We start from the raw sequence: 14,315 nt of genomic DNA, 5'->3' as shown, positions 1-14,315 counted from the left end.
GGTGGAGGGTAAGAGACCAGCAGTAAACAACATAGGAATATAACTCAAGAGTTTTGATAAAAACAAACTTAAGGGTTCGTACCTGATAAGGAAGCTGACTTCTATGATTCTCTGCCTCATTAGTCCGCTATCCTTAAGAAGCCCAGTGATCCACTCAGGGGGCTGAAAGACCTCTAGGAGCTGTCATATCTGGGGTGAACACCCCTATGACAGGACCTCAACCAATACCCTTGATCTAGGCGCTCACAAGAAACAAGTTTGACCACCCACTAAAATAAAAATATTGCGGAAGACTGTCCCAGTGTCCACATACAACCAAAAACACAATAGTTTCAAGAGAAGAAAAAAGGTATTAGGATTAGGGGAATGTAGTGGAAGAACCTTCACCCACTACTGCACTCACTGCTATGAATGGTCCCAAAGTGTAGCAGTCCTCATAAAGAGTCTGGACATTCTTTAAATAATGTGAAGTGAACACAGATTTACTCCTCCATAATGCTTCATAGGGATCGATTTTGCTTGAAAGCCACTGAAGTTGCCACAGCTCTGACTTCATGTGTTCTTACTTTCAGCAATCTAAGGTCAGCCTCACCGCAGTGAGCGTGAACCTCTCTAATCAAGAACTTGACAAAATACGATAAGGCGTTCTTTGACATCGGTAAGGAGGGCTTCTTAACCGAACACCATAAGGCTTCAGACTCGCCTCGTAAATTCTTGGTTCTGTCTAGGTAAAATTTAAGAGCTCTCACAGGGCACAGAACCTTCTCTATCTCGTCACCAACCACATCTGACAGGTTGGGAATCTCAAAAGATTTCGGCCATGGATGGGAAGGAAGCTCATTCTTGGCTAAGAAACCAAGTTGCAAGGAGCATACCGTACTGCCTTGCCAGTACAGAAGCCGATGTTCTTACTGAAGGCATGAACCTAACTAACTCTCTTCACAGTCGCTAGACTCACTAGAAAAAGTGTCTTTAAGGTGAGATCTTTAAAAGAGGCTAAGTGTAAAGGTTCAAATTTCTGACATAAGAAATTTCAGGACAACATCCAGATTCCAAGCTGGTGTCACTATCCGATGCTCCTTGGAAGTCTCTAAAGACTTGAGAAGGTCTTGAAGGTCTTTATTGTTAGAGAGGTCTGGGTTCCTGTGCCTGAAAACCATAGCCAACATGCTCCTGTAACCTTTAATGGTAGAGGAGGAAAAGTTACGTTCACTCCTAAGGAGTAGCAGGAAGTCAGCTATTTGGGCTATAGAGGTATCGGACGAGGAAATTGAGGTGACTTTGCACCAATCTCGAAATACCTCCCATTTGGACTGGTAGATCCTGATGGTAGAGGATCTCCTTGCTCAGGCAATCGCTCTAGCTGCCTCCTTCGAAAAGCCTCGAGCTCTCGAGTCTCTCGATAGTCTGAAGGCAGTTAGACGAAGAGCGTGGAGGTTTTGATGGAACCTTTTCATGTGCGGTTGCTGGAGCAGATCTAACCTCATTGGCAGGCTTCTTAGTATGTCCACCATCCATTGATGTACCTCGGTGTACCATTCTCTTGATGGCCAGAGGAGAGCAACCAATGTCAACTTGGTCCCTTCGTGAGAGGCAAACTTTTGTAGGACTTTGTAAAGGATTTTGAAGGGGGGGAACGCATACACTTCCAGGTGAGACCAGTCCAGCAAGAATGCGTCGATCTGGAACTGGAGAGCAGTATGTTGGAAGCCTCTTCGTTCTCGAGGTTGCGAATAGGTCTATGGACGGACGTCCCCATATCCGCCCTAGTTTCTCGCAAACCTCCTGATGCAGAGTCCATTCTGTGGGAATGACTTGGCCTCTTCTGCTGAGGCAGTCAGCCATCACGTTCCTTTCTCCCTGTATGAACCTTGTTAGTAAGGTGATGTTTCTCTCCTTCGTCCAAACCAGAAGCTCCCTTGCAGAGAAGTAAAGGGACTGCGAGTGGATCCCGCCTTGCTTGGAGATGTAGGCTAATGCTGTGGTGTTGTCTGCGTTTACTTGCAATACCTTGTTTTGGATTAGTCTTTCGAAACTTTGAAGGGCCAAAAGAACTGCCAGAAGCTCCTTCTGGTTGATGTGAAGACTCTCCTAGTCTTTGGTCCATAGACCCGAGCATTCTAGTTTGTCTAGTGTTGCTCCCCACCCCGAGTCCGAGGCGTCTGAGCACAACACATGGTCTGGGTTCTTGTGTGCTAGAGGCAGGCCTTCCTGAAGTCTGAGATTGTCGTCCCACCATTTCAGGCAACTCTTGACCGTCTCTGGAAGTGGAATGGTCACTGCTTCTAAGCCCTTCTCTTTGTCCCAATGCTGGTTGAGTTGAAACTAGAGAGGGCAAAGATTGAGTCTCCACAGGGAAACAAACTGCTCCAGTGACGAGAGTGTTCCCAGCAGACTCATCCACTTCCTTACAGAACAAATGCTCTTCCTTCGGTAAAGACGAATCTTTATGAGAGCTTGTTCTAGTCTCGTGGGCGATGGAAAAGCCCGAAAAACTAGACTCCGTATCTCCATCCCCAAATAGAGAATTGTTTGAGACTTTTCCTCGTTGACTACGAGACCCAACTCCTTTGTTAGGGCCAAAGTCAATCTGAGATCCTTCAGACAGCGATCGAAGGACGACGCCCTGAGTAACCAGTCGTCTAGGTATAGGGAGGCTCTGATACCTGTCGAATGCAGGAAGCTCGACACGTTCTGCATGAGTTTCGTAAACACAAGAGGGGCGGTGCTGAGACCGAAGCATAAAGCTCGAAATTGGAAAACTTCCTTCCCGTATATGAACCTTAGATAGTGTTGGAAGGTCGGATGAATCGGGATGTGGAAGTATGCGTCTTGGAGGTCTAGAGGGACCATCCAGTCGCCTTCCCTTACTGCTGCTAGCACAGACTTGGAAGTCTCCATTGTGAACTTCGATTTCAGAATGAACGCATTGAGCGCGCTCACATCCAGCACTGGTCTCCAACCCCTTGAGTTCTTTGGAACTAGGAAGAGGCAGTTGTAAGAGCCTGGAGACTGGTGGTTTAGCACCTTTTCCACAGCTCCCTTTTTTAACAAAAGGGAAACCTGTGAGCGCAAAGCTTGTCTTCTGGCATCCTCTCGGTATCTGGGAGAGAGATATATCGGCTCTTGGATTAGAGGGGGTTTCTTTACAAAGGGTATTTTGTACCCCTCCTTCAACAAGATGATGGACCACTGATTTGCTCCTCTTCTCTCCCAAGCCTGCAAGAAGATCTTCAATCTGGCCCCTACTGCTGTCTGAAGTTGAGGGCAGTCAGACTCTGCCACGACCTGATCTAGCTCCCCTCCTTTTACCTCGTCTTCCATCAGAGCGAGAGTTGCCTCTGTTGGAGGTTCTACCATGAAAGGGAGGAATGAACCTCGATGCAGGGGTTTCCACCTTCGGTCTGCTGCCTGAAAACGACGAAGGCAGCACCTTGCGAGCCGTTTTAGATATCAGGTCATGGGTGTCCTTCAAGGCTAGTGATGAAGCTATTTCCCTCACAAGCTCTTGGGGAAAAAGCGAACGAGAAAGCGGTGCAAACAGAAGCTCCGACTTCTGGCAAGGAGTAACTCCCGTAGCCAGGAAGGAGCACAACGTCTCTCTCTTCTTAAGGACACTCGCCGTAAAAAGAGCAGCAAGCTCATTAGATCCATCCCTTACGGCTTTGTCCATGTAGGACATAATCTGAACCACAGATTCATTATTACTAAAAACAGACACTTTCTTGCTCAAGGCTCCCAATGCCCAGTCAAGAAAGATGAACATTTCAAAGGCACGGAAGACGCCCTTGAGCAGATGGTCGAGTTCCGAAATGGTCCAAAAAATCTTCGCATGTCTCATGGCCAGACGACAAGGAGAGTCTACCAGGCTTGAGAAGTCCCCCTGGGCAGAGGCAGGTACTCCCAAGCCAAGAACTTCTCCGGTCTCATACCAGACGTTTGAACGAGAAGCAAGCTTAGCTGGGGGAAAGGCAAAGGCTGACTTGCCAAGACTCCTTTTGGACTGCAACCAGTCTCCCACCAAACGCAAAGCTCTCTTAGACGACCGAGAGAGCACCAATTTAGTAAACAGGGGAGCTTGTGTAGACGTCCCCAAGGTGAACTCTGAAGGAGGAGAGCGTGGAGCAACAGGCACAAAATGTGAAGGAAAAACTTCCTTAAAAAGTCATAATCTTTTTAAAATCTAAAGATTGTTGCGAGGATCTAGGTTCCTCTTCCTCTGACAAAGTATCCAAAGGTACAGCTGTGGAAAGGGGATCATCCGCTTCCTCCTCAGAAAAAACTTCATCCAGAAGTTCGACGTGCTTACGAGGCGGAGAATCAACAAAGTATCGGGAACTGTGTGGAACAGCTTGACAGCCTGTATCAACCTGTCGATGGGTAGCAGGAAGAGAAGGAAGATCGACGTCACGTCGGGGCTGCATCGACTGACATTCAACATCTCGTCGAACCTGACGCTCGGCGTCACGTTTGGCAGCATGCTGAATACTGGGGGTAACGTCAGCGTGACGTGTAACTTCACACTTGGAAGCATGGTGAGAAGGGTCGCGCTTATTAGAATCATGACGCTCCGCAAGCGAGGGTTCCTGCCGTTCATGGGCTGGATGGTAAGACTGCATGAAAAAGGAAAGTCTCGTCTGCATGTCCTGCAGCATGCTAAAATTAGGGTTAGTCACAAGAGTGTCAGAGCGTGACTTCGGTAACGTCCGTTCCGCAACGTCATTGATGACAACGGGAGCAACAGCACTCACGTCACATCTGGAACGTCCAGACGAAACCACAGAACCGTGACCTTGCAAAGGGGTCTCCGGAGCAACCATGCCAGACGTTTTAAGGGGACGTTTGGCAGGTGTACCTTCATCCGAGGAAGGCAGACGTTCTGGACTGCTCCAATGACTGCAGCCAGGACGTTGACTTTGATCTGAATACTGTAGATCAATTTCCTCTTTAGAGGTCTGGAATCTTGACGCCAGTTCTTTCTACTGACGTTAACGTCATCAGAGGATGAGGAGAACTTAGCCTCACCTCTCCCATGATAAGGGCGATCGTTACGTGCAACGTCAACTGCAACTCGTGAGGAGACGTCTGTTCGTTGGTTAAAACCTATCGTTCCCTTTCGTTGTTTAACATACCTTCTCCCAGGGGTTGGGGAGCTTGAAAGCGGTCTCGGACTGGGTGAACGACAAGTACGAACAGACGTACCCTCCGCAACACTGAACACATTCTTCACACTTTTATCACTAACACTGGCACTTTTCAACAATTTAACGTCGGACATTAGCTGGTTCCTGTCCGTAGCAAGCGACTCGACCTTGGCACCAAGGGCATGAATCGCCTTCATTATGTCCATCAGTGAAGGCTCGTTAGTGCTAGTAGGGGGTTCATGGACTACCACTACAGGGGAAGGAATAGGTACAGGTACATGGGGAGAGGAAAATTCTCTAGAATGAGAAGAGCTTCTTCTAACCCTATCTCTCTCTAACTTACTAGTGTACTTCTCATATTCAAGCCACTCGGTATCAGATAAAATTACACACTCATCACATCGATCCCCTAACTGACATATTTTACCTCTACATTTGTTACAAATAGAGTGGGGATTAATCGAGGCCTTAGGAAGGCGGGTCTTACAGCCTTTAACACATTTCCTTTACACAGGGGAAGGGTCGGCCATTTTGGAATACCCAGAGAGATATCAAACAAGCAAGGGTAAAAAATAGTCAAATCAAAAAGTTTCAAGAAAAGTCGTAAGAAAATCCAACCAAGCGAATGCCATTAACCAAAAAACAAGTACTTCACCAAAGCTGTAGAAAACAGGAGGTTATGCGCGAGCATGAAAGTTCCAATGTTGACGCCACAGCGGCAGAGAAGAACTGAGGAATTATAGAATGGTTCCTGGCGAGTGGTGGCGCTAGTAGTACACCTAGCTCCCCAATCTACAATTGCCCGCGAGTTTTGAATTTTCTGCCGTACGTCAGAGACGTTAGCTATATATATATCCACCAGCTAAGTCTAATGTTTAAAACCTAGAATTCAATACACAAAATCTTGAAAATTCCATTTCAATAATACAAACAAAAGAGGATTATAGAATAATTTAAATGACCCAAACATGGAAATATTTTAAGCATGCTTCATCTGTATCTGGATAAGTCATATTCCTAACTGATAACCAAATGAGTTATCCTTCAGGGCAGAAAACTTATTACTACAGCTCTTAAATATCTTGGGTTGTAAAAAGACATAATAAATCTTTTGTCCCTCTCTACCTTTGAATCATAAGCTATCAATTCAGAACCACTCAATACCTTATCATATATAGAAAATACTTCATAAAATAAATAACTCTTGACATCATCCTCCACATCCTGAGCTAGCTATGGGATTAACATGCCAAATCCCTTCCAAGTATCTAAATGAACTAGACTAATCAGCTGACACCACCAACTGCAGAGTTTCAGTTGCCACACCTTGATATGATAAATTTGTAGATAATTTGTATTTTTCCTAACTACACAAACCTTAGCTATTTAATAGGGGTATTACTTTTGGTGTAGCTGAAATGATGAGCCATTAAAATTTAGCGAGGGTTAACTATCCATACCGCTAGTTAGAGGGGGTGGGGGAGGGTAGCTTGCTACCCCCCCCCCCCCTTTCACACCTGTGATTGAGCTCACCTTGCTTGGAGGTAGGACTTCAAGGGGGATAGGGCTGGTGGGCAAGTTTGTTTAAATAGTTAAGGTTTGCATAGTTAGGAAAAATACAAATTATCTACGAATTTGTCATTTGTTCCGTAACTGGAATACAAAACACGCTATTTAATAGGGGGTGACTCACCCATTAGGTAGGGTGAACGTCCCTGCCGATCTGGCTTTTGGCTTTACCTGGGGGCTCCTTATCTGAGTATGTCAGTACGTACTCAAAAATGAGGAGTCCCTGCACCTCCCTAAAACCTTGCTACGCAAAGTCCGCGGCCTACGCGAGCTGTGTGTTGAGGTATATAGAAGTGTGACCGTCCAGGTAAAGTTATTCAGAGTCTTTAAAAGGAAAAACTATATAACCAGGACTTTCCCAATACCACCTCGCCAGGGTATGGGAACGCAACAGTATTAGTCTTCATATTAGGTACACAAGGGAGCATGGTTTACCTGCAGTGGTTTCAGGTCAGCTGTGCAGAGAAAGAACCCAGGATGCTGCTTACACCAAGAGAAGGGAGGATGAAGAAAAGAATAAGAGCCAGTCAAACCTTTTCATTCACGCAGACTAAAACCGGGTAACAATGCCCTCAACCTTCTGCTACTTGTCCAGTAAGGAGCTTGAGATCTTAAACCAGCTGTTGTCCAGCCACCAAAGGACCGATAGAGAACGTATCGAGTCTCCTGTGGGTCACGTCTCGCAGGTAGTGGGATGTGAATGTGGTCTGACAATTCCACACCCCGCTTTAAGAACCAGCGTCACTGAGAAGTTTCTCTTGAATGCCAGGGACGTAGCTACGCCTCTGACATCATGAGCTCTGGGGCGACGTGAAGGAGGAGGGTCTGGATTCAATGCATGGTCTATGACCTTGCAAATCCATGCTGAGATGGTGTTCTTGGTGACCCTCTTCTTGGTCCTTCCTGTGCTGACGAATAGTGCAGGCACACGGGGACGGGCTGTGGCTGTTCTCTTAAGATACAGCCTCAAACTCATCACTGGGCATAGTAAGAGATGGTCTGGGTCATCTGTTACAGAACGGAGACTAGAAATCCGGAAGGAGTCGAATCGTGGATCTGCTACTCCCGGGTTCTGAGTCTTAGCAATAAACTCAGGGACGAAGCTGAACATTACCTCTCCCCATCCCCTTGAATGGGCGATGTCGTATGAGAAACCATGAAGTTCACTGACTCGTTTGGCCAAAGCCAAAGCTCACAGGAACACCATCTTCCAAGTCAGGTGGCAATCAGTTGCCTGGTGTAATGGTTCATTGGGAGGTCTCTTAAGAGACCTGAGAACTCGAACCACGTTCCATGTGGGAGGTCTCACTTCTGACTGAGGACATCTAAGTTCATAAATCCGTATGAGTAAGGAAAGTTCTAGCGATGAAGACATGTCCATTCCTTTCAGTCTAAAGGCGAGGCTTAAGGCTGAGCGATAGTCTTTTACTGCCGAGACTGACAGGCGCATTTCTTCACCCAAATACACGAGGAACTCCGCTATTGCTGAAATAGTGGCATCGAGAGGAGCAATACCCCTTCCACGACACCAAATACAGAAGATTTTCCACTTTGCCTGGTAGACTGCTGCTGATGACTTTCGCAGGTATCCAGACATCGTAGTCGCAACTTGTTGCGAAAATCCTCTCCGAGAGAGGAGATGCTGGATAGTCTCCAGGCGTGAAGTACGACTTTGTGGAATATGTTGGCATGTGGTTGTTTGAGTAGATTGTGCCATGGAGGGAGTTCTCTTGAGGGCTCCGTTAGGAGTTGCAGAAGGTCCGGAAACCATTCTGCGTGATGCCATAGCGGAGCTATGAGGGTCATTGAAAGATTGACCAATGTTCTGGTCTTGTTGAGTACCCTCCTCATCAGACAGAACGGGGGAAAGGCGTAAACATTGATGTTGTCCCACCGTTGTTGGAATGAATCTTGCCAGAGAGCCTTGGGGTCTGGGACTGGGGAACAATACAGAGGGTGCCTGGAGTTCAGGGCCGTTGTGAAGAGGTCCACTGTCAGAGAACCCCACAAAGTCAGGACTTTGTTGGCTACTAGATGATCCATTGACCACTTGGTACTCACTATCTGAGATGCTCTGCTCAGGTTGTCGGCGAGCACATTCCTTTTGCCCGGAATGAAGCATGCCGATAGCGGTATCGAGTGGATCTCGGCCCATCTCAGTATCTCTACTGCTAGATGGGATAGTTGCTGCGAAAAAGTACCTCCTTGCTTGTTGATGTAAGCCACTACTGTGGTGTTGTCGCTCATCACCACCACTGAGTGGCCCGCCAGGAACTGTTGGAACTGTTGAAGGGGCAGAAAGACTGCCTTCATCTTTAAAAAATTTATGTGGAGGTACTCTTCTGATTCTGACCAGAGGCCTGAGGTCATGCGGTGCAGCACGTGCGCCCCCCCCCCCCCTTTTTTTGAAGCGTCTGAGAACAGCATCAAATCTGGGGGGAGGACGAGAAGATCCACTCCCTTCCGTAGGTTTTCGTCTGCCACCCACCACTCGAAGTCCGTCAGTTTCGCTGATCCCATGGGGATCCGGATGTTTGGGGAATCGCGAGTCTGATTCCACCGGGACTTGAGTCTCCACTGGAGGGATCTCACCCTGAGGCGACCATTGGGAACTAGACGGGCCAGTGATGAAAGGTGACCAAGGAGACGTACCCACATTTGGGGTGGAAGTTCTTCTCGTCTGAGAAAAGGTCTTGCGACCTTTCTCAGCCTTGTTTTCCTGTCGTCTGATGGGAAGGCTTTGTGGAGATTGGTGTCTATAATCATGCTTAGGTACCAGTCTCTGTGTAGGAAGCAGGGATGACTTCTCGAGATTTACCATGATCCCCAGATCTTGGCAAAGTCTCAGAAGTTTGTCTCGGTGTTGAAGAAGGGTTGACACCGAGTCTGCTAGGATTAGCCAGTCGTCCAGATAACGGAGGAGACGGATGCCAATCCTGTGTGCTCAAGATGACACTAGGGCAAACACTCTGGTGAAAACTTGAGGTGTTGTGGAAAGACCGAAGCACAGCACCTTGAACTGGTACTTTCTGTTGTCTAGGCTGGGCTGAATCTTAAGTACTTCCTTGAAGACGGATGGACTGGGATCTGGAAGTACACGTCCTTTAGGTCCTGTGTACACATGAAGTCCTGAGGTCTTACCGCCAGCCTGACTGTGTCTGCCGTCTCCATGCTGAACGGAGTTTGTTTGACAAACTTGTTCAGGGCTGAGAGGTCGATGACTGGTCTCCAGCCTCCAGACGCCTTTCTTACAAGAAAGAGTCGACTGAAGAAGCCTGGGGACCCATCGAGGACCTCTTGGAGAGTGTCCTCACTCTTCTTCAACAGGGTCTAAACTTCTACCCGAAGGGCCTGCCTCCTTGCCGATCCCATGGCAAGGGAATCTATTGACACTTGGATTCTTGGTCAGGGGAGGGAGAGATGTCATGAACGGGACGCGATATCCTAGACGAATCACGGAGTTTGTCCAGGAATCGGCCCCGAGTTGCTTCCACCTGTCTGAGCAACTTTGTAGGCATCCTCCCACTGGTGGAGATGCACGGGGAATGCCTATCCTAGCATTTGCAGCCTCGGCTGCTCCCTCTAGGATTCTTTCCTCCTCAGGAGGACTTTTTGCCTTTCCCATCGTGCGAGTGCCTGAGAGGAGAAAGGTCTCCATTGCCTTCCTGGTACGCTCCTTGGAGAAATCCTCGGATCGTACCAGGATTCCCAAGGTCCCTAACAAGGTGTCCAGCCACGAAGTAGCTTGCATCACATACCTAGTGACCTTTTCCTGGTTAAGGACTTCGGCCGCTGAGAACGCGACCTGCCGGCTGGAGTCTTTCTCAAGAGGGATCCCTGGTTAGCTCTTCCAGAGAGTGGTGAAGTGGAAGAGCTGAACTGGGCTCCTCCAGGATCTCAAAGTACCTCCTCTGTTGTACACGAGGTGGGAGGAACTTGTTCATAGAGCCGGCACAGTTGGAGGAGGCAAAATCGGAAAGCTGTTGGGCAATCTTATCCCTGGTACTCTTCAACCCTTAAAACCAGGGCAGGGCTGCACTGGTCTTTGAGGGTTTCTGAGTGCCGAAGACGGGGTCTAAGACCGCGTCCTTGCCCTCTCGAGGGAGTATCTCTGGGTCGGAAAACCCGTTGAGAACCCTCATAAGAGTCAGGACCTGCCAGAATGCATGTTCTGACTCTTGTTGTTCTACTCCTGATGTTGGACTTGCAGCGAAGTCTCCATCTTCCATCCCCAAGAGCTCTTCTTGGGGTGAGTCGTGAACATTCCTCGAGTGGCTGGCTGTCTCCATTCTTGTTGTCCTGGCAGAGGACTTTGGCAGAGTCTTGGAGTCTTTGGACTCCTTTCGAGGAAGGAGGTAAGACTCCAACATCGAAGGCCTGTGTGTTGTGTCCCTCCTGATCTCTGACTGAGGGTAACTCTCTGTGTGAAGGGAGGTTTCCTCCAACGGTGGAATGGAGAAGGGCCTCTCCTCACGCCACTCCCTTGATGAAGGAGGGGGTTGAGTATCCTCCTCATCAGACAGGAAGGAAGAGTATCCCTGGGGAGATACTGGAGGGACTAGCCTTGATGGTCTGCTCGGAGTCAGCTTCACCCTCGGGGAAGTGACCATGGCGGAAACTCTTCTTTTCCTCTTTAACGGGGTAGAGGAAGCCATGGTTCTGTGTCGCGGGTCCAAAGCTATTGGCTGCTCTGACAAGCCGCCGGACAGGGCAGGATTGAATGCCTGTGTTACGGCTCTGACTAAGGCACTGAACCAAGGCTGCTGACTGACTGAAGCACTGTCAGACAGATCCCCTGAATGGAAAGGGACCGAAGGTTCCCTACAAGGAGTCACCGTAATAGGTGGGTCCGCCTTAGAAGAAAGCAGTTTAGGGATACTGAACACCTCTGCTGGTGCCTGTTTCCCTTCTCCCGAAGGGCACGCTGAAATGTGTTTGCAGGGAGGGGAATGAGGCGACGGTGACCTGGCCGGGAGTAGTTCCTGCACCTGTGCCTGTTGGCACGCGCAGGCGAGTGTTGGTGCGCGTGTGTAAGGGCGATTGCCGGGCGCGCATGTCCTGGTGTGTGCGTGCGGGAGAGACCTGGCGCGCAGGAGAGCGCTGGATTGTGCGTGTTGGTTGCACGCGTGTAGGCGTGTGATGGCGCGTGCGCGCAGGAGTAATGGCACGTCGGTGAGGGCTAGCGTACCAGGCTGATATAGGGAGGGGTCAAGAGACAAATACATCTCACACTCCTCTCTTCTTTGAGGGGATCAGGTCTGGATTCAGTCTTGAGTTCCCTGGAAACCTCGAGAATCCTTTTCTGGGACAAGGGGAGCCTTGTTCTTTGGTATGAACCAAAGATCCTTACTTTCTCCAATGCGTAAGCCCTCAGAGGAAAGTGAAAGGGGTTAGATGGTAACCTCCTATTCTCTGAGGTGTCACGAAACTTGGGATCTGAATGGAATCTGCTCCGTTCTGAAGGAGACTGGAGACGTTCCCTACTGGGAACTCTTCGATTCCGAGGAGAGAGAGTGAAGTCAAAATTAATTCAATGGGAGACAACCGGTAATTGTAAATGGGAGACAACCAGTAGTTGTCAACGTAAGACACTACCATTGGTGATCTAGTATCGCAATGGGTTCGAGGACGATGGTTACCCAAAGGCGTGACTTGATGTCGACAGTCACATCTCTGTCAGTCTAGGAGGTCTATCAAGTAGATATGTAAGTCTAGATCATGAGCGTAGGCTTGACAGTGCATACTCTCGCTATCACATGCATAAACTCTCTCTCTCCAAAGAGATTACTGCACTGTGCTCCATCCTCGAAGTGCGCGCTGCAAGGGAGCATCTTGAATCCTGTGGAGAGCACATAGGTGACATGCAAATAGATGAGGCATGTCTGGATAGCGCATGAAGTGTTGAGGCACGTCTGGATAGTGCATGGATAGTGCATGAAGTGTTGAGGCGTGTCTGGGTGCCGTGCAAGGTGTTGAGGCACATCTGGGTTGCATGCAAAGTGGTGAGAGGTGTCTGGATAGCGCACAAAGTGGTGAGAGGTGTCTGGATAGCGCACAAAGTGGTGAGAGGTGTCTGGATAGCGCACAAAGTGGTGAGAGGTGTCTGGATAGCGCACAAAGTGGTGAGATGCATGCATGGTAAATCACCTGTTCCTAACCTCTCACAGGCTGCGTATGCACCAGGCTCAGGTGAGGAGGGGTTATCCAGTGGGGGCAGGTCAGTTAGACCATGTGCGTGCTCAGGAGAGCTAGGATGCTCAAAAAGGTTAGAGCGCTCAGGTGTTTTCGCGCATCTATGACTGCATGCGAATTGATAGACATGTAGCTTGCCAACACAAGTATTTATATGATAAGTGTGGCTTCTTATATACAGGCAGCGTGTGCTGCTTCCGAGAGGGAGGACGCGCAGGAGACATGCTAACTCTAAGCATGCCTCTTCTGCTAGTCTCTAGAGGTGACACAGAGACTGGAGTGATGTCAGATGACTTCAAAAGGAGAAGCCCCAGATGGAGAGACTCTCTTCTCTGTTCTTGATGGAGACAAGCCAAAGGTGTCTAGTGCCGGAGCAGAAACACTTCTGCGCTTCCTTTGAAGCCAGTGCCATCACCAAAAACTCCTTGGAAGGGGGCCTTGCAGTCCCAAGGAGGTTCATATTACTTGCAAGGCATTGTTAACCTGTAAACCAGATGAGGCCTCCTCCCGAGAGGGAAGTCTTCCCGTTTCTCTGAGGGGAAATGGGAAGGTCTTCCAGACTCGAGAATTAGCATAAAATTAAAGACCCACCACTCTTCTTCATTCGGCTTCTAAAAGAAATCGATGGGGAAGGGTCGAAGGGAAGCACACCAGGGATCAGAGGAAGAGGTCAGGATTTCTTCGACTTCAAGGATGACCCGGAAGGGTAAGAATCCCCTTTGGCCCTCTTCTTCCTCCTCCTGTCATACGCCAGCCACTGGGAGAGTGACCACTCCCGACATGTCACATGGAGAGACCTGTCTGCAGGAGTGTCCTCTGCTGGCAGGGCACAATGGGTGGGGATTCTTCTCCTTTACACTCATGAAGGTGCTGCAATGTTGTCCCGACACCGCCCGGGAAAGTCCGCATATCCGCAGGTATACCCAACAAACAATCACTAACACTTTGGGAAAAAAAAAAATTTAATAAGCCAAAACTCCAGTCCATGGAAGAATGTCTGCTCTCACTGACGGCTGAATTCAAAGCGAGTGCTCAGTGAGCAAACATGAGGGAGAGCTTCCCGATCACAGCTGGTAAATACTGGCCACCTGTTTACAACTCATTATAAAAGTTTAATAACCGTACCTAGTACTCCAGCTACACTGATATTCTATCCTATGTAATCCTATGTAAAGTACGAAGGTTTGCATTTGTGCTAGAACAAATGATTTTTATAAACTTTAAATACAAATTTTTTTCAATTCTAAACAAAAGCTATTTCACAACACTGAAAATGCAATATTTACAATTTACTAGCATGATTTTTTAAATTTCAATATCTAATCAGTGACTATACTAGGATTGATTTATACTTTTACTTTTAATGAATTAAAATTATTCTTTCAATTCATGCTTTATAATGCTTGAATG

General features: G+C 48.2%; 1 protein-coding gene across 4 annotated transcripts in view; it reads right to left on the bottom strand.

Moving 5' to 3' along the window:
* The window catches only part of LOC137654505 (distal membrane-arm assembly complex protein 2), a 347,277-nt gene that overhangs the window by 56,872 nt on the left and 276,090 nt on the right, over positions 1-14,315 (bottom strand). The gene's annotated exons all lie outside the window — the stretch shown is intronic.

Source organism: Palaemon carinicauda, chromosome 15, assembly GCF_036898095.1.
Source record: "Palaemon carinicauda isolate YSFRI2023 chromosome 15, ASM3689809v2, whole genome shotgun sequence".
In the NCBI taxonomy this organism is placed as follows: Eukaryota; Metazoa; Arthropoda; class Malacostraca; order Decapoda; family Palaemonidae; genus Palaemon; species Palaemon carinicauda.
Note: the sequence above shows the minus strand (reverse complement) of the source record. Positions and strands in the feature narration are given on the sequence as shown.